Source organism: Apodemus sylvaticus, chromosome 11, assembly GCF_947179515.1.
Source record: "Apodemus sylvaticus chromosome 11, mApoSyl1.1, whole genome shotgun sequence".
Classification (NCBI taxonomy): Eukaryota; Metazoa; Chordata; class Mammalia; order Rodentia; family Muridae; genus Apodemus; species Apodemus sylvaticus.
The window spans coordinates 23,103,738-23,125,213 of NC_067482.1; the positions used below are offsets into that span (position 1 = coordinate 23,103,738).

Consider the following 21,476-nt stretch of genomic DNA (forward strand, 5'->3'; position numbering starts at 1 on the left):
TTGTATATATTGGATATTAGCCCTCTATCTGATGTAGGATTGGTGAAGATCTTTTCCCAATTTGTTGGTTGCCGATCTGTCCTCTTGATGGTGTCCTTTGCCTTACAGAAACTCTGTAACCTTATGAGGTCCCATTTGTCAATTCTTGCTCTTAGAGCATACGCTATTGGTGTTCTGTTCAGAAACTTTCTCCCTGTACCGATGTCCTCAAAGGTCTTCCCAGTTTCTTTTCTATTAGCTTCAGAGTGTCTGGCTTTATGTGGAGGTCCTTGATGCATTTGGATTTGAGCTTAGTACAAGGAGACAAGGATAAATCAATTCACATTCTTCTGCATGCTGACCTCCAGTTGAACCAGCACCATTTGTTGAAAAGGCTATCTTTTTGCCATTGGATGTTTTCAGCCTCTTTGTCGAGGATCAGGTGGCCATAGGTGTGTGGGTTCATTTCTGGATCTTCAATCCTGTTCCATTGATCCTCCTGCCTGTCACTGTACCAATACCATGCAGTTTTTAACACTATTGCTCTGTAGTATTGCTTGAGGTCAGGGATACTGATTCCCCCAGATTTTCTTTTTTTTTTTTTATTCGATATAATTTATTTATATTTCAAATGATTTCCCCTTTTCTAGCCCCCCCCACTCCCCGAAAGTCCCGTAAGCCCCCTTCTCTTCCCCTGTCCTCCCTCCCACCCCTTCCCAGTTCCCCGTTCTGGTTTTGCCAAATACTGTTTCACTGAGTCTTTCCAGAACCAGGGACCACTCCTGCTTTCTTCTTGTATCTCATTTGATGTGTGGATTATGTTTTGGGTATTCCAGTTTTCTAGGTTAATAACCACTTATTAGTGAGTGCATACCATGATTCAACTTTTGAGTCTGGGTTACCTCACTTAGTATGATGTTCTCTAGCTCCATCCATTTGCCTAAGAATTTCATGAATTCATTGTTTCTAATGGCTGAATAGTACTCCATTGTGTAGATATACCACATTTTTGGCATCCACTCTTCTGTTGAGGGATACCTGGGTTCTTTCCAGCATCTGGCAATTATAAATAGGGCTGCTATGAACATAGTAGAGCATGTATCCTTATTACATGGTGGGGAATCCTCTGGGTATATGCCCAGGAGTGGTATAGCAGGATCTTCTGGAAGTGAGGTGCCCAGTTTTCGGAGGAACCGCCAGACTGCTTTCCAGAGTGGTTGTACCAATTTGCAACCCCACCAGCAGTGGAGAAGTGTTCCCCTTTCTCCACACCCTCTCCAACACCTGCTGTCTCCTGAATTTTTAATCTTAGCCATTCTGACTGGTGTAAGATGAAATCTTAGGGTTGTTTTGATTTGCATTTCCCTAATGACTAATGAAGTTGAGCATTTTTTAAGATGCTTCTCCGCCATCCGAAGTTCTTCAGGTGAGAATTCTTTGTTTAACTCTGTACCCCATTTTTTAATAGGGTTGTTTGGTTTTCTGGAGTCTAACTTCTTGAGTTCTTTATATATATTGGATATTAGCCCTCTATCTGATGTAGGATTGGTGAAGATCTTTTCCCAATTTGTTGGTTGCCGATCTGTCCTCTTGATGGTGTCCTTTGCCTTACAGAAACTCTGTAACCTTATGATGTCCCATTTGTCAATTCTTGCTCTTAGAGCATACGCTATTGGTGTTCTGTTCAGAAACTTTCTCCCTGTACCGATGTCCTCAAGGGTCTTCCCTAGTTTCTTTTCTATTAGCTTCAGAGTGTCTGGCTTTATGTGGAGGTCCTTGATCCATTTGGATTTGAGCTTAGTACAAGGAGACAAGGATGGATCAATTCGCATTCTTCTGCATGCTGACCTCCAGTTGAACCAGCACCATTTGTTGAAAAGGCTATCTTTTTTCCATTGGATGTTTTCAGCCTCTTTGTCGAGGATCAAGTGGCCATAGGTGTGTGGGTTCATTTCTGGATCTTCAATCCTGTTCTATTGATCCTCCTGCCTGTCACTGTACCAATACCATGCAGTTTTTAACACTATTGCTCTGTAGTATTGCTTGAGGTATCCCCCAGATTTTCTTTTGTTGCTGAGAATAGTTTTAGCTATCCTGGGTTTTTTGTTGTTCCAGATGAATTTGATAATTGCTCTTTCTAACTCTGTGAAGAATTGAGTTGGGATTTTGATGGGTATTGCATTGAATCTGTATATTGCTTTTGGCAAAATGGCCATTTTAACTATATTGATTCTACCGATCCATGAGCATGGGAGGTTTTCCCATTTTTTGAGGTCTTCTTCCATTTCCTTCTTCAGAATCTTGAAGTTCTTGTCATACAGATCTTTCACATGTTTGTCATGTGAAAGAGTCACCCCAAGATACTTTATACTGTTTGTTGCTATTGTGAAGGGGGTTATTTCCCTAATTTCTTTCTCAGCCTGCTTATCCTTTGAATATAGGAAGGCCACTGATTTGCTTGAGTTGATTTTATAACCTGCCACTTTGCTGAAGTTGTTTATCAGCTGTAGGAGCTCTCTAGTGGAGTTTTTTGGGTCACTTAGGTAGACTATCATGTCGTCTGCAAATAACGATAGTTTGACTTCTTCCTTTCCAATTTGTATCCCTTTGATCTCCTTATTTTGTCGAATTGCCCGAGCTAGTACCTCAAGTACAATATTGAAAAGATAAGGAGAAAAGGGGCAGCCTTGTCTGGTCCCTGATTTCAGTGGGATTGCTTCAAGTTTCTCTCCATTTAGTTTGATGCTGGCTACCGGTTTGCTGTATACTGCTTTTACTATGTTTAGGTATGGGCCTTGAATTCCTGTTCTCTCCAAGACTTTAAGCATGAAAGGATGCTGAATTTTGTCAAATGCTTTTTCAGCATCCAATGAAATGACCATGTGGTTTTGTTCTTTGAGTTTGTTTATGTAGTGGATTGTATTGATGGATTTCCGTATATTGAACCAACCCTGCATTCCCGGGATAAAGCCTACTTGATCATGGTGGATGATCGTTTTGATGTGTTCTTGGATTCGGTTGGCAAGAACTTTATTGAGTATTTTTGCATCGATGTTCATAAGGGAAATTGGTCTGAAGTTCTCTTTCTTTGTTGGATCTTTGTGTGGCTTTGGTATCAGCGTAATTGTGGCTTCGTAGAAGGAATTGGGTAGTGTTCCTTCTGTTTCTATTTTGTGGAATAGTTTGAAGAGTATTGGTGTTAACTCTTCTTTGAAGGTCTGGTAGAATTCTGCACTGAAACCATCTGGTCCTGTGCTTTTTTTGGTTGGAAGACTTTCTATGACTCCTTCTATTTCTTTAGGCTTTATGGGACTGTTTAGATGGTCTAGTTGGTCCTGATTTAATTTTGGTATTTGGTATCTGTCAAGGAAATTGTCCATTTCCTCCAGATTCTCCAGTTGTGTTGAGTACAGGCTCTTTTAGTAGGATCTGATGATTTTTTGGATCTCCTCAGTTTCCGTTGTTATATCTCCCTTTTCATTTCTAAGTTTGTTAATTTGGATACTTTCTCTGTGCCCTTTGGTCAGTCTGGCTAAGGGTTTATCTATCTTGTTGATTTTCTCAAAGAACCAGCTCCTGGTTTTGTTGATTTTTTGTATGGTTCTCTTTGTTTCTACTTGATTGATTTCGGCCCTGAGTTTGATGATTTCCTGCCTTCTACTCCTCCTGGGTGAAATAGCTTCTTTTTGTTCTAGGGCTTTCAGGTGTGTCATTAAGCTGGTAGTGTATGCTCTCTCCATTTTCTTTTTGGAGGCACTCAGGGCTATGAGTTTTCCTCTTAGCACTGCTTTCATTGTGTCCCATAGATTTGGGTATGTTGTGTTTTCATTTTCATTGTGTTCTAAAAAGTCTTTAATTTCTTTCTTTATTTCTTCCTTGACCAAGGTATCATTGAGTAGAGTATTGTTCAATTTCCACGTGTATGTGGGTTTTCTATTGTTTCTGTTGCTATTGAAGACCACTTTTACTCCATAGTGATCTGATAGGAGGCATGGGATTAATTCGATCTTCTTATATTTGTTGAGGTCTGTCTTGTGACCAATTATATGGTCGATTTTGGAGAAGGTACCATGAGGTGCTGAATAAAAGGTATATTCTTTTGTTTTAGGATAAAATGTTCTATATATATCAGTTAAATCTAATTGGTCCAAAGCTTCAATTAGTTTCATTGTGTCCTTGTTTAGTTTCTGTTTTCCTGATCGGTCCATTGAGGAAAGTGCAGTGTTGAAGTCACCCACAATTATTGTGTTAGGTGCAATGTGTGCTTTGAGTTTTAATAAAGTTTCTTTTATGAAAGAGGGTGCCCTTGCATTTGGAGCATAGATGTTCAGGATTGAGAGTTCTTCTTGTTGTATTTTTCCTTTCATCAGCAAGAAGTGTCCCTCGGAGTCTCTTTTGATGACTTTGGGTTGAAAGTCAATTTTATCTGATATTAAAATGGCTACTCCAGCTTGTTTCCTGAGACCATTTGCTTGTAAAATTGTCTTCCAGCCTTTTACTCTAAGGTAGTGTTTGTCTTTGACCCTGAGGTGTGTTTCCTGTAAGCAGCAAAATGTAGGGTCCTGTTTACGTATCCAGTCAGTTAGTCTGTGTCTTTTTATTGGGGCATTAAGTCCATTGATGTTAAGAGATATTAAGGAATAGTGATTGTTACTTCCTATCATTTTTGACGTTATTTTTTAAATTTGATTGCTTAACTTCTTTTGGGTTTGATGAAAGGTCACTATCTTGCTTTTTCCAGGGTGAAGTTTCCCTCCTTGTATTGGTGTTGTCCTCCTATTATCCTTTTTAGGGCTGGGTTTGTGGATAGATATTGGGTAAACTTGGTTTTGTCGTGAAATATCTTAGTTTCTCCATCTATGGTGATTGAGAGTTTTGCTGGATATAGTAGTTTGGGTTGGCATTTATGTTCTCTTAGAGTCTGCATGAGATCTGCCCAGGACCTTCTAGCCTTCATAGTCTCAAGTGAAAAGTCTGCTGTGATTCTGATAGGTCTTCGTTTATATGTTACTTGGCCTTTTTCTCTTACTGCCTTTAATATTCTTTCTTTGTTTAGAACATTTGGTGTTTTGATTATTATGTGACGGGAAGTATTTCTGTTCTGGTCCACTCTGTTTGGAATTCTGTAGGCTTCTTGTATATTCATGGGCATCTCTCTCTTTAGGTTTGGGAAGTTTTCTTCCATAATTTTATTGAAGATATTTGCTGGCCCTTTAAGTTGTAAATCTTCACTCTCATCTATGCCTATAATCCTTAGGTTTGGTCTTCTCATTGTGTCCTGGATTTCCTGGATATTTTGGGTTACAAGCTTTTTGCATTTTGCATTTTCTTTAACTGTTGAGTCCATGGTTTCTATGGAATCTTCAGCATCTGAGATTCTTTCTTCTATTTCTTGTATTCTGCTGTTGATAATTGCATCTCTGTCCCCTGATTTCTTCCCCAGGCTTTCTATCTCCAAAGTTGTCTCCTTTTGAGTTTTCTTAGTTGTTTCTACTTCTGATTTTAGATCCTGGATGGTTTTGCTTAGCTCCTTCACTTGCTTGTTTGTGCTTTCCTGTAATTCTTTAAGAGATTTTTGTGTTTTCTCTTTCATGACCTCAGCCTGTTGAGCAAAGTTCTCCTGTATTTCTTTAAGAGATTTTTGTGTTTCATCTTTCATGACCTCAGCCTGTTGACCAAAGTTCTCCTGTATTTCTTTAAGTGTTTTTTGCATTTTCTCCTTGTTGGCTTTTGTATTCTCATGGATTTCTTTCAATGATTCTTGTGTTTCCCTTGCAAGGGCTTCTAACTTTTGATCCATTTTCTCCTGAATTTCTTTAAGTATGTCCTTCATGTGTTCCTGTACCAGCATCATGACCAGTGATTTTAAATCCAAATCTTGTTTTACTGGTGTGATGGGGTATCCAGGACATGCTGGTAGAGGAGAATTGGGTTCAGATGTTGCCATATTGCCTTGATTTCTGTTAGTGACGTTCCTGCGTTTGCCTTTTGCCATCTAGCTCTCACTGGTGTTACTTGGTCTTGTCAGTGCTGGACTCACCCGTGCAAGCTGCCCCTTCCCCGTTGGCCTCTGGTGCACAGCTTACACCCTGCACTGCCTGTAGACAGAGTGCTGCTGTCCAGGCTGTTCAGATTCCGAAGCAGGCACCCGAAGGCTCCCGCTGGGGCGCGCTGGATTCACTGGAGCACACCGACTTCTCCCAGCTAGCTGCCCGGAAGCCCCCGTTAGCCTCTTGAGGGACCTGGAGATGTGGTGCGGCCGCCCAGGCTGATCTGAAGTGGAGAGAGGTGAGCTGATGGCTTCTGCCTGAGGCCTTGCCCCAGATTGTGTCTGTGGACCAGATGGAGCCTGTGTGCACCCCCAGGGAGCCGCCGAAGGTGTATGCTGCTTTGACCTCCCCTGTGTTCCGCTCACTCTGCTGGGCAGCCGATTCCCCAACCGGGCTGGCGCACACAAGGTTAGCCTGGTCGCCCAGACCCTGAGTCCAGGCAAAAGCCTGGGAGGCCAAGGTCCGAGCAAAGTTCCCCTAGGGCTATGACTGTTAATTGGGTCCGCCAGGTGACCCGGATGGCCGGCGTGCGCGTCCGTGCTCCCCGAAAGCGCCAGGAGAGTCTGTTGTGCTAATAACCTCCTGGGCGGGTTGACACACAGATGGCCCACCAAGCCGCCCAGTTCTTGGGGTCAGTCCTGTGCCTTTTGGGGCCTAGACCCCCGTTTTGTTAGCCTCAGGCTACGCTTGTTAGCCGTCTCTGCCCTCCCGAGCACTCTGGGTCCTGTAGGCAAAATGGCGGCGCGTGCACCGGCCAGGGCAAAAAAAACCTCCTAGCTGGGTTGGCACCCCAATGGCCACCCGAACAGCCCAGAGCCTGGGTGCAGGCCAACGCCCGTCGGGCTCAGACCCCTGCGGTGTTGGGCCTCGGATTATGTTTGTGTACCTCAGTCTGTCCGACCTCTGGAGTCCGGAATCAAGATGGAGGTGAGTCTCTCCTGACTGGTGGGAAGCCAAGTTCTGAAGTGGCTTCTGTACAGCGAAAGGCTCCGCAGAACCGCAGCTGCTTGCCGCCCGGCTGGTCAGTGAAGTTCAGTGGTCCTGGGCGCAGGGCCTAACTGGACCCTGTGTCGCCTTGGTTCCACCGCTGATGGCCCTTCAGCTGGACCAGCCGCTGCTGCCGCCTCCGCCGCCGCCGCCGCCCTGAGTGTCAATATTTTTATTTTTTATATTCTTTGTTTACATTCCAAATGATTTCCCCTTTCCCAGATCCCCACTCCCCATATGTCCCATAAACCTTCTTTTCTCCATCCCTTCTCCAATCACCTTCCTCCTTTTTCTCTGTCCTTATATTCCCTTCCAATGCTAGATCAATACTTTTCCAGGATCAGGACCCTCTCCATACTTCTTCATGGGAGTCATTTGTTATGCAATTTGTGCCTTGGGTACTCAGGGCTTCTGGGCTAATTAATATCCACTTATCAGAGATTGCATTCCATGTGTATTCTTTGTGATTGGGTTACCTCACTTAGGATGATATTTTCCAGATCAAACCATTTGCCTAAAAATTTTGTGAATTCATTGTTTCTAATTGCTGAGTAGTATTCCATTGTGTAAATATACCACATTTTCTGTATCCATTCCTCCTTTGAGGGGCATCAAGGTTCTTTCCAGCTTCTGGCTATTATAAATAAGGCTGCTATGAACATAATGGAGCATATGTCTTTATTGGATGCCTGGGAATCCTTTGGGTGTATGCCCAGGAGAGGTATAGCAGGGTCCTCTGGAAGTTTCATGTCCAGTTTTCTGAGGAACCTCCAGACTGATTTCCACAGTGGTTGGACCATCTTTCAGCCCCACCAGCAGTAGAGGAGTGTTCCTCTTTCTCCACATCCTCGCCAATACCTGCTGTCTCATGAGTTTTTGACCTTATCCATTCTGACTGGTGTAAGGTGAAATCTCAGGGTTGTTTTGATCTGCATTTCCCTAATGACTAATGATGTTGACCACTTCTTAAGGTGCCTCTCGGCCATCCGAATTTCTTCAGGTGAAAATTCTTTGTTTAGATCTGTACCCCATTTTTAATAGGGTTATTTTGTTCCCTGGTGTCTAACTTCTTGAGTTCTTTGTATATATTGGATATTAGCCCTCTATCAGATGTGGGGTTGGTGAATATCCTTTCCCAATTTGATGGTTGCTGTTTTGTCCTTTTAACAGTGTCCTTTGCCTTACAGAAACTTTGTAATTTTATGAGATCCCATTTGTCAATTCTTGATCTTAAATTCTGGGGAAATCAGTATCCCTGACTTCAAGCAATACTACAGAGCAATAGTGTTTAAAACTGCATGGTATTGGCATAGTGACACACAAGTGGACCAATGGAATAGAATTGAAGATCCAGAAATGAATCCACACACCTATGGTCACTTGATCTTCAACAAAGGAGCAAAAACATCCAGTGGAAAAAAGATAGCCTTTTCTTTTTTTTTTTTTTTTTTTTTGTTCACATGACATAACTGAGTTTATTTTTATAGAAACCAGAAATTTCCACTTCAGTGGGTCACTATTAGGTTCGACCAAGATGAAACAGGGCTCTATTCTCCAACAGTGGAAAATGACAATGCCCACCACAGTATGTCCCAAGTCTGTTGGGTCAAGTAAAGGTAACATGTCATAGAATTAGACCTCAGACAGTCACTTAGAATCATGGTGAATGGGTCTTTTTGATCCTCTTTGCCTTGAACTCACTCAGTGAACTTCATCACCATAGTCTTTGCATCTAAACTGTTCTGTGCCTTAACCCTGAGTAACCATGGGATGCTGGGAAGCAAGTGTCCACCTACAGTTCTGGACCAGGGCCGTGGCTGATGGAAACATACAGCCTCTTTCCCAGGGTCATAAACCAAAGGTGGCTGCATTTGCTTCCTGACAGTGAAATCCTTTCAGAAGCAATGAAAATTAACACAGGAGGATCTTCAAAGCAACAGGGGAGCCCTGCACCCCAGTGACCCCTCAAAGCACATTCAGATTCATTCTCAGTTTCCACGTCTATGAATTCACCTGAGGGCCTAATTGTACCTGAGAAACATCTACCCACAGTAGAGGGAATGCATAATGAGATTCTAGGATCCAGGAGAGGGAAGACACTGGAATCTTTGCAGTCATGGTGGAACATTATTTATTTATTTATTTTTAACAGGCTGTTTCTTTTTATAAGCACAAACGTGCCCTGAGGCTCTGTCTTTCAGATAGGGAGTCTGAAGGACAGGATTCTTCCAAGCCCTCTGTGTACTAGGATTTCTTGGGCATCTTTTTTTTTTATTTTTTAATATTTTTATTTTCTATATTCTTTGTTAACATTCCAAATGATTTCCCCTTTCCCGGATCCCCCCTCCCCATATGTCCCATAAACCTTCTTCTCTCCATCCCTTCTCCAATCACCTCCCTCCTTTGTCTATGTACTTATATTCCCTTCCAATGCTAGATCAATCCTTTCCAGGATCAGGACCCTCTCCATATTTCTACATTGGAGTCATTTGTTATGCAATTTCTGCCTTGGGTATTCAGGGCTTCTGGGCTAATTAATATCTACTTATCAGAGATTGCATTCCATGTGTATTCTTTTGTGATTGGGTTACCTCATTTAGGATGATATTTTCCAGATCAAACCATCTGCCTAAAAATTTTGTGAATTCATTGTTTCTAATTGCTGAGTAGTATTCCATTGTGTAAATATACCACATTTTCTGTATCCATTCCTCCTTTGAGGGGCATCTGGGTTCTTTCCAGCTTCTGGCTATAATAAATAAGGCTGCTATGAACATAATGGAACATGTGTCTTTATTGCATGCCGGGGAATCCTTTGGGTATACGCCTAGGAGAGGTATAGCAGGGTCCTCTGGAAGTCTCATGTCCAGTTTTCTGAGGAAATTCCAGACTGATTTCCACAGTGGTTGTATCATCTTACAGCCCCACCAGCAGTGGAGGAGTGTTCCTCTTTCTCTACATCCTCGCCAACGCCTGCTGTCTCCTGAGTTTTTGACCTTATCCATTCTGACTGGTGTAAGGTGAAATCTCAGGGTTGTTTTGATCTGCATTTCCCTAATGACTAATGATGTTGACCACTTCTTAAGGTGCCTCTCGGCCATCCGAATTTCTTCAGGTGAAAATTCTTTGTTAAGATCTGTATCCCATTTTTAATAGGGTTATTTGGTTCCCTGGGGTCTAACTTCTTGAGTTCTTTGTATATATCGGATATTAGCCCTCTGTCAGATGTGGGGTTGGTGAATATCCTTTCCCAATTTGATGGTTGCCGTTTTGTCCTTTTCACAGTGTCCTTTGCCTTACAGAAACTTTGTAATTTTATGAGGTCCCATTTGTCAATTCTTGATCTTAAAGCATAAGCTATTGGTGATCTGTTCAGGAACTTTTCCCCTGTGCCCATGTCCTCAAGGGTCTTCCACAGTTTCTTTTCTATTAGTTTCAGTGTGTCTGGTTTTACATGGAGGTCCTTGATCCACTTGGAGTGAAGTTTAGTACATGGAGATAAGAATTGATCAATTCCAATTCTTCTGCATGATGAGCTCCAATTGATCCAGCACAATTTGTTGAAAAGGCTATCTTTTTTCCACTGGATGTTTTTGGTTCCTTTGTCGAGATCAAGTGACCATAGGTGTGTTCATTCATTTCTGGATCTTCAATTCTATTCCATTGGTCCACTTGTCTGTCACTGTGCCAACACCATGAGGTTTTTAACACTATTGCTCTATAGTATTTCTTGAAGTCAGGGATACTGATTCCACCAGAATTTCTATTGTTGTTGGGAATAGTTTTAGCTATCCTTGGTTTCTTGTTATTCCAGATGAATTTGAGAATTGCTTTTTCTAACTCTGTGAAGAACTGAGTTGGGATTTTGATGGGGATTGCATTGAATCTGTAGATCAATTTTGACAAGATGGCCATTTTAACCATATTAATCCTGCCAATCCACGACCGTGGCAGATTTTTCCATTTTCTGAGGTCTTCTTCGATTTCCGTCTTCAGAGACCTGAAGTTCTTGTCATATAGATCTTTCACTTGTTTGGTTAGAGTCACACCAAGATACTTTATATTGTTTGTGGCTATTGTGAAGGGTGTCATTTCCCTAACTTCTTTCTCAGCCTGCTTATCCTTTGAGTATAGGAAGGCAACTGATTTGTTGAGTTGATTTTATAACCAGCCACTCTGCTGAAGTTGTTTATCAGCTGTAGGAGTTCTCTGGTGGAGGTTTTCGGGTCACTTAAGTAGACTATCATGTCATCTGCAAATAGTGATAATTTGACTTCTTCCTTTCCAATTTTTATCCCCATTACCTCCTTATGTTGTCTAATTGCTCTAGCTAGAACTTCAAGTTGAAAAGATATGGAGAGAGAGGACAGCCTTGTCTAGTCCCTGATTTTAGTGGAATTGCTTCAAGTTTCTGTCCATTTAGTTTGATGTTGGCTACCAGTTTGATCTATATTGCTTTAACGATGTTTAGGTATGGGCCTTGAATTCCTGTTCTTTCCAAGACTTTTAGCATGAAAGGATGCTGAATTTTGTCAAATGCTTTTTCTGCATCTAATGAGATGATCATATGGTTTTTTTCTTTGAGTTTGTTTATGTAGGGGATAGCATTGATGGATTTCCTTATATTGAAACATCCCTGCATCCCTGGGATGAAGCCTACTTGATCATGGTGGATGATCGTTTTGATGGGTTCTTGGATTCGGTTGGCAAGAATTTTATTAAGTATTTTTGCATCAATATTCATAAGAGAAATTGTCCTGAAATTCTCTTTCTTAGTTGGATCTTTGTGTGGTTTTGGTATCAGCGTAATTGTGGCTTCATAGAACGAGTTGGGTAGAGTTCCTTCTGTTTCTATTTTGTGGAATAGTTTGAAGAGTATTGGTGTTAGGTCTTCTATGAAGGTCTGATAGAACTCTGCACTGAAGCCATCTGGTCCCGTGCTTTTTTTGGTTGGGAGACTTTCTATGACCCTTTTTATTTCATCAGGTGTTATGGGACTGTTTAGTTGATCTATTTGATCCTGATTTAGTTTTGATGTTGGATATCTGTCTAGAAAACTGTCCATTTCCTCCACATTCTCCACTTGTGTTGAGTATAGGCTTTTGTAGTAGGATCTAATGATTTTTTGAATTTCCTCAGTTGCTGTTGTTATATCTCCCTTTTCATTTCTAAGTTTGTTAGTCTGGATACTGTCTCTGTGCCCTTTGATTAGTCTGGCTAAGGGTTTAACTATCTTGGTAATTTTCTCAAAGAACCAGCTCCTGGTTTTGGTGATTCTTTGTATGGTTCTCTTTGTTTCTACTTGATTGATTTCGGCCCTGAGTTTGATGCTTTCCTACCTTCTACTCCTCCTGGGTGAAGTAGCTTCTTTTCGTTCCAGGGCTTTCAGGTGTGTCATTAATCTGGTAGTGTATGCTCTCTCCATTTTCTTTTTGGAGGCACTCAGGGCTATGAGTTTTCCTCTTAGCACTGCTTTCATTGTGTCCCATAGATTAGGGTATGTTGTGTCTTCATTTTCATTGTGTTCTAAAAAGTCTTTAATTTCTTTCTTTATTTCTTCCTTGACCAAGTTATCATTGAGTAGAATATTGTTCAGTTTCCAGGAGTATGTGGGTTTTCTGTTGTTTTTGTTGCTATTGAAGACCACTTTTATTCCATAGTGATCTGATAGGAGGCATGGGATTAGTTCGATCTTCTTATATTTGTTGAGGTCTGTCTTGTGACCAATTATATGGTCGATTTTGGAGAAGGTACCATGAGGTGCTGAGAAAAAGGTATATTCTTTTGCTTTAGGATAGAATGTTCTATATATATCTGTTAAATCTAATTGGTCCAAAGCTTCAATTAGTTTCATTGTGTCCCTGTTTAGTTTCTGTTTTCCTGATCGGTCCATTGAGGAAAGTGCAGTGTTGAAGTCACCCACAATTATTGTGTTAGGTGCAATGTGTGCTTTGAGCTTTAATAAAGTTTCTTTTACGAAAGAGGGTGCCCTTGCATTTGGAGCATAGATGTTCAGGATTGAGAGTTCTTCTTGTTGTATTTTTCCTTTGACCAGCAAGAAGTGTCCCTCAGAGTCTCTTTTGATGACTTTGGTTTGAAAGTAAATTTTATCTGATATTAAAATGGCTACTCCAGCTTGTTTCCTGAGACCATTTGCTTGTAAAATTGTCTTCCAGCCTTTTACTCTAAGGTAGTGTTTGTCTTTGACTGTGAGGTGTGTTTCCTGTAAGGAGCAAAATGTAGGGTCCTGTTTACATGTCCAGTCGGTTAGTCTATATCTTTTTATTGGAGCATTGAGTCCATTAATGTTAAGAGATATTAAGGAATAGTGATTGTTACTTCCTGTCATTTTTGACTTTTTTTTTTAATTTGATTGGTTAACTTCTTTAGGGTTTGATGAAAGGTTACTATCTTGCTTTTTCCAGGGTGAAGCTTCCCTCCTTGTATTTGTGTTTTCCTCCTATTATCCTTTGTAGGGCTGGGTTTGTGGATTGATATTGGGTAAACTTGGTTTTGTCATGGAATATCTTAGTTTCTCCATCTATGGTGATTGAGAGTTTTGCTGGATATAGTAGTTTTGGCTGGCATTTGTGTTCTCTTAGAGTCTGTATGAGATCTGCCCAGGATCTTCTAGCCTTCACAGCCTCAGGTGAAAAGTCTGCTGTGATTCTGATAGGTCTTCCTTTATATGTTACTTGGCCTTTTTCTCTTACTGTCTTTAATATTCTTTCTTTGTTTATTACATTTGGTGTTTTGATTATTATGTGACAGGAAGTATTTCTGTCATGGTCCAGTTTGTTTGGAGTTCTGTAGGCTTCTTGTATATTCATGGGTATCTCTCTCTTTAGTTTAGGGAAGTTTTCTTCCATAATTTTATTGAAAATATTGGCTGGCTCTTTAAGTTATAAATCTTCACTCTCATCTATGCCTATAATCCTTAGGTTTGGTCTTCTCATTGTGTCCTGGATTTCCTGGATATTTTGGGTTACAAGCTTTTTGCATTTTGCATTTTCCTTAACTGTTGAGTCCATGGTTTCTATGGAATCTTCAGCATCTGAGATTCTTTCTTCTATCTCTTGTATTCTGTTGTTGATATTTTCATCTATGTCCACTGATTTCTTCCCAAGGCTTTCTATCTCCAAAGTTGTCTCCCTTTGAGTTTTCTTAGTTGTTTCTACTTCTGATTTTAGATCCTGGATGGTTCTGCTTAGCTCCTTCACTTGCTTGTTTGTGCTTTCCTGTAATTCTTTAAGAGATTTTTGTGTTTCCTCTTTCATGACCTCTGCCTGTTGACCAAAGTTCTCCTGTATTTCTTTAAGTGATTTTTGCATTTCCTCCTTATTGGCTTTTGTATTCTCCTGGATTTCTTTCAATGATTTTTGTGTTTCCCTTGCAAGGGCTTCTAACTTTTGATCCATTTTCTCCTCAATTTCTTTAATTATGTCCTTCATGCGTTCCTGTACCAGCATCATGACCAGTGATTTTAAATCCAAATCTTGTTTTACTGGTGTGATGGGGTATCCAGGACATGCTGGTAAAGGAGAATTGGGTTCAGACGTTGCCATATTGCCTTGATTTCTGTTAGTGACGTTCCTGCGTTTGCCTTCTGCCATCTAGTTCTCACTGGTGTTAGTTGGTCTTGTCAGTGCTGGACTCACCAGTGCAAGCTGCCCCTTCCCAGGTGGCCTCAGGTGCACAGCTTACCTCCTGCACTGCCTGGAGACAGGGTGCTGTGGCCCAGGCTGTTCAGATCCCAAAGCAGACACCTGAAGGCTCCTGCCAGGCCCGCTGGATTCTCCAGAGCACACTGACTTCTCCCCGCTGGCCGCCTGGAAGCCCCTCTTGCCTCTTGCAGGACCTGGAGATATGGTGTTGCCGCCCAGGCTGATCTGGATCCTGAAGCAGAGAGATCTGAGGGCTCCTGCCAGAGGCCTCAGGACTGGAGCCTAAGCTCTGTGCTACTAGAGCAAGCTGGGTTCTCTCCCAGATTGCCTCTGGGTGCTCACCAGGTCTCCCGCACTTCCTGGAAACTGAGTGCTGTGGCCCAGGCTGTTCAGATCCCAAAGCAGACACCTGGAGGCTCCTGTCGGGCCTGCTGGTTTTACCAGAGCACAATGACTTCTCCCCGCTGACCGCCCGGAAGACCCTCTTCTTGGGCATCTTTTAGAAAGTACAGTAAAAATGTCAGAGACATGCCTTTGAAAATCTCAATGTATGGAGGCTGTGACTAGTAGCTACTTTGGGTTTCTGTCTGAAGGCATTTCTCCAGGTTCCCACTCAGGTTTCAAATCTGTTAAGCATCCTACTTATTTGTAGAGGTATGGAGGCCTTTTGTTGCTAACAAGCAAACAGCCCGGAAAGCAAGGTTGCTACACCCATGTGAATGGTCTGTTGAGGGATACCTGGGTTCTTTCCAAATTCTGGCAATTATAAATAGGGCTGCTATGAACATAGTGGAACATGTATCCTTATTACATGGTAGGGAATCCTCTGGGTATATGCCCAGGAGTGGTATAGCAGGATCTTCCGGAAGTGAGGTGCCCAGTTTTCAGAGGAACCACCAGACTGATTTCCAGAGTGGTTGTACCAATTTGCAACCCCACCAGCAGTAGAGGACTGTTCCATCTACATCCTTGCCAACACCTGCTGTCTCCTGAATTTTTAATCTTAGCCATTCTGACTGGTGTAAGGTGAAATCTCAGGGTTGTTTTGATTTGCATTTCCCTAATGACTAATGAAGTTGAGCATTTTTTAAGATGTTTTTGCGCCATCCGAAGTTCATCAGGTAAGAATTCTTTGTTTAACTTTGTACCCCATTTTTAATAGGGTTGTTTGGTTTTCTGGAGTCTAATGTCTTGAGTTCTTTGTATATATTGGAAATTAGCCCTCTGTCTGATGTAGGATTGGTGAAGATCTTTTCCCAATTTGTTGGTTGCCGATCTGTCCTTTTGATGGTATCCTTTGCCTTACAGAAACTTTGTAATTTTATGAGGTCCCATTTGTCAATTCTTGATCTTACAGCATATTCTATTGGTGTTCTGTTCAGAAACTTTCTCCCTGTACCGATGTCCTCAAGGGTCTTCCCCAGTTTCTTTTCTATTAGCTTCAGAGTGTCTGGCTTTATGTGGAGCTCCTTGATCCATTTGGATTTGAGCTTAGTACAAGGAGATAAGGATGGATCAATTCGAATTCTTCTGCATGCTGACCGCCAGTTGAACCAGCACCATTTGTTGAAAAGGCTATCTTTTTTCCATTACATGTTTTCAGCCCCTTTGTCGAGGATCAAGTGGCCATAGGTGTGTGGGTTCATTTCTGGATCTTCAATCCTGTTCCATTGATACATGCAGTTTTTAACACTATTGCTCTGTAGTATTGCTTGAGGTCAGGGATACAGATTCTCCCAGTGTTTCCTTTGTGGCTGAGAATAGTTTTAGCTATCCTGGGTTTTTTTGTTATTCCAGATGAATTTGATAATTGCTCTTTCTAACTCTGTGAAGAATTGAGTTGGGATTTTGATGGGTATTGCATTGAATCTGTATATAGCTTTTGGCAAAATGGCCATTTTGACTATATTGATCCTGCCGATTCATGAGCATGGGAGGTTTTCCCATTTTTTGAGGTCTTCTTCCATTTCCTTCTTCAGGGTCTTGAAGTTCTTGTCATACAGATCTTTCACATGTTTAGTAAGAGTCACCCCAAGATACTTTATACTGTTTGTGGCTATTGTGAAGGGGGTCATTTCCCTAATTTCTTTCTCAGCCTGCTTATCCTTTGAGTATAGGAAGGCCACTGATTTGCTTGAGTTGATTTTATAACCTGCCACTCTGCTGAAGTTGTTTATCAGTTGTAGGAGTTCTCTAGTGGAGTTTTTTGGGTCACTTAGGTAGACTATCATGTCATCTGCAAATAATGATAGTTTGACTTCTTTCTTTCCAATTTGTATCCCTTTGACCTCCTTATGTTGTCAAATTGACATTCTGACTGGTGTAAGGTGAAATCTCAGGGTTGTTTTGATCTGCATTTCCCTAATGACTAATGATGTTGACCACTTCTTAAGGTGCCTCTCAGCCATCCAAATTTCTTCAGGTGAAAATTCTTTGTTTAGATCTGTACCCCATTTTTAATAGGGTAATTTGATTCCCTGGGGTCTAACTTCTTGTGTTCTTTGTAAATATTGGATATTAGCCCTCTATCAGAGGTAGGGTTGGTGAATATCCTTTCCCAATTTGATGGTTGCCGTTTTGTCCTTTTCACAGTGTCCTTTGCCTTACAGAAACTTTGTAATTTTATGAGGTCCCATTTGTGAATTCTTGATCTTAAAGCATAAGCTATTGGTGATCTGTTCAGGAACTTTTCCCCTGTGCCCATGTCCTCAAGGGTTGTCCCCAGTTTCTTTTCTATTAGTTTCAGTGTGTCTGGTTTTACATGGAGGTCCTTGATCCACTTGGAGTGAAGTTTAGTACATGGAGATAAGAATGGATCAATTTGCATTCTTCTGCATGATGACCTCCAATTGAACCAGCACCATTTGTTGAAAAGGCTATCTTTTTTCCACTGGATATTTTTGGCTCCTTTGTCGAAGATCAAGTGACCATAGGTGTGTGGATTCATTTCTGGATCTTCAATTCTACTCTACTGGTCCACATGTCACTCACTGTGCCAATACCATGCAGTTTTTAACACTATGGCTCTGTAGTATTGCTTGAAGTCAGGGATACTGATTCCCCCAGAGTTTCTTTTGTTGTTGAGAATTGTTTTAGCTATCCTGGGTTTCTTGTTATTCCAGATGAATTTGAGAATTGCTTTCTCTAACTCTGTGAAGAACTGAGTTGGGATTTTGATGGGGATTGCATTGAATCTATAGATCACTTTTGGCAAGATGGCCATTTTAACTATATTAATCCTGCCAATCCCCGAGCATGGCAGATTTTTCCATTTTCTGAGGTCTTCTTCGATTTCCTTCTTCAGAGACCTGAAGTTCTTGTCATATAGATCTTTCACTTGTTTGGTTAGAGTCACACCAAGATACTTTATATTGTTTGTGGCTATTGTGAAGGGTGTCATTTCCCTAACTTCTTTCTCAGCCTGCTTATCCTTTGAGTATAGGAAGGCAACAGATTTGCTTGAGTTGATTTTATAACCAGCCATTCTGCTGAAGTTGTTTATCAGCTGTAGGAGTTCTCTGGTGGAGGTTTTCGGGTCACTTAAGTAGACTATCATGTCATCTGCAAATAGTGATAATTTGACTTCTTCCTTTCCAATTTGTATCCCCATTACCTCCTTATGTTGTCTAATTGCTCTATCTAGAACTTCAAGTACTATATTCAAAAGATATGGAGAGAGAGGACAGCCTTGTCTAGTCCCTGATTTTAGTGGGATTTCTCTCCATTTAGTTTGATGTTGGCTACCGGATTGCTGTATATTGTTTTAACGATGAGGAAATTCAAAAAATCATTAGATCCTACTACAAAAGCCTATACTCAACACAACTGGAGAATCTGGAAGAAATGGTCAGTTTCCTAGACAGATATCTGACACCAAAACTAAATCAGGATCAAATAGTTCAACTAAACAGTCCCATAACACCTGAAGAAATAAAAAGGTTCATAGAAAGTCTCCCAACCAAAAAAAGCACGGGACCAGATGGCTTCAGTGCAGAGTTCTATCAGACCTTCATAGAAGACCTAACACCAATACTCTTCAAACTATTCCACAAAATAGAAACAGAAGGAACTCTACCCAACTTGTTCTATGAAGCCACAATTATGCTGATACCAAAACCACACAAACATCCAACAAAGAAAGAGAACTTCGGGCCAATTTCTCTTATGAATATTGATGCAAAAATACATAATGAAATTCTTGCCAACCGAATCCAAGAACACATCAAAACCATACGCACCATGATCAAGTAGGCTTCATCCCAGGGATGCAGGGATGGTTCAATATAAGGAAATCCATCAATGCAATCCACTACATAAACAAACTCAAAGAAAAAAAAACATATGATCATCTCATTAGATGCAGAAAAAGCATTTGACTAAATCCAGCATCCTTTCATGCTAAAAGTATTGGAAAGAACAGGAATTCAAGGCCCATACCATTCATGCAATTTTATAGTTAAAAAAGTTCAACCTATAGTAATTCAAAGTAAATACTTGTCTGTGGTTAGATATGGAAGAGGGTGGATTGGCATAGACAATGGTGAAGTTTTGGGCAATGGAAATGTTCTATATCTTGATGATGGTGGAGGATACTTGGACACATAAATTGTCAAACTCATCAAAATGTACAGTCAAAGAAGATGTGTACAATCATGTAAGCTATAACTGTAAACTGATTAAGTACTGATAGAATAAACTATTTGTGTTGTTTTAAAAAACACAATAAGATATTATTATGAGAACTTAGCATTTGTGTGAAAATAAAAAAAAACGAACATGGCATTTATTTGGAGTTGGCTAACTATTACTGGACTGGGGCCTGCTCTGTTGTATGATTGATTTACATACTCTCTACTGCAGAAAGCTGATTTTCCCCTATATTATCAGATATCAATTGCAAATAGCTTCTTAGTTAGAAGTGGAAGTTGATGAGCATTTTCTATTCTCCATGGTGGAACTTCATCTGGCTTGAACCTGTGCAGCTCTTATGTGTGCTGCTACAGTCTGTGAGCTTACAGAAGCTTCAGTCTTACTGGCCTGGTCGACACTGGAAGGCCATCCATCCCTTCTAGCTCTTATACTCTTTCTCCTTTTTCTTCATGTTGTTTTTAAAATACCTCCTAATGATCCTCTAAATTTCACTGACATCTATACTAATACATTTTTCCTCTAATTGTTTTACTTTGGTCGACTGTACTATACTACAAATGCACTCTCCACGAACACTGAGTATGGATGCACTGAATATACCAGTCTTCCTAAACTAATTCCAGTAATTACATGATTTCCTATGGTAATGTTTGACTCAGTCCTTTAGACAATGCTTCCTATGCAGCAATTCATTTGTGATGTCAACTGTCTTAGCAGGAAATGGAAGAATTTGTTCAGAGCTCTGGAGAAGATGGTGTGGTGGTGTTTTCTCTGGGATCTATGGTTAAAAACATGGAAGAAGAAAAGGCCAACATAGTTGCTTCGAATCTTGCCCAGATTCTACAGAAGGTAAGGAAAAGTGTCCACTAGGTAGACAAATGTATTATAAGTCTATTGACCTCTGATTGAATTACAGTAGGGAAAATTACTGTGAAATGTAAGGTAATGGATTCTTGTTCCTATGCATATCAAAAAGAAAATTATGAATTGCAGAAGATAAAATAGTAGTCTGGTTCTGATTCACATTGTTATCTGAAAGATCACACTAGATCAAGTATGGTTTTACATACCTGGCACCTGGCATCCTGGCACTTACAGATCTGAGTTAGGTAATTTTATTCATATTTACAACAAGTTTTACATCCTACTGGTTCTCCATTACTCTTCATGTCCCCCAGAAAGAACACTCACACAACATAGAATTACATGCAGGCAAAACACCCATATACACAAAATGAAACAAAAATGTCTATAAGGAAGAAGAAAATATCTTCTTGCCAATGTCTGATGTAGAAAAATATAAGAGAAAATTTGAAAATAGGTCCTGACCTAAAGTGAGCCCAGGACAATAAAATTATGAACCTATCAGGAAGAACTCTGTTTCCGGCACATCATATGAGCATGTTTTTCTGGATGGTGAAAGAGATTGGAACTTAAGAAAGAGTCATGTGTCCACAAGGATAACATAGGAAGAATCTAGCAGCTCCCACCCTATAAATTGTATTATTGAATGACTTTCAAAAAGTAAGTCTTTGAATATTTGTAATCTATATTTACCTATTGATCAAACCAGTTTTTCCTGTAAAGGAGATTTTTGTTATTTTACTTAGCATAAGTCATACAGAGAGTAAAACTTGCAGTTTATATTCCAGTTTGTGAGGATAGATTTTACTTAGAACTCAGTTTGATACTAGACATGATATGTATTTAGGACAATGGAAAGCATATGTTAAATTTTCCTATTGACATTTTTCCTTAGACAATCATTAAAAATTTTATCTGAAATTAAGTAAATATACTTTCTGGTAAGATAGAAATTATTTTTAGCAATGGTGAATTGTTTCATATGATATATTATAAATCAAAATAAACCTGGCACCCACTTCCACAACACCCAGAGGAAGTTCGCTCAAATTCAAGGTGCTCTAAAACAACAAGGATCATAGATGAGGAGACCACAACATCTGCCCCAACACCGGGAGTAACTAGGACCAGCCGGATCTAGGGATATGGGAACCCCCACCCAGTCAGTGGCATTGGTTTCTTCTTGTCTGAGCTGGTGCTGTAAGAAGACCTTGGGCACCGGTTCTGCACCCAGCCCCACAACACCAAGTAGAAGCTTGACACCTAGGTGCTCTAACAGGCC

The 21,476-nt window shown here is 40.7% G+C and overlaps 1 pseudogene; it reads left to right on the forward strand.

Annotated features, from left to right (window-relative positions):
* LOC127696724 (UDP-glucuronosyltransferase 2B1-like) overlaps positions 1-21,113 on the forward strand; it is a 30,868-nt pseudogene extending 9,755 nt beyond the window's left edge.
* Positions 21,114-21,476: the final 363 nt, after the last annotated feature.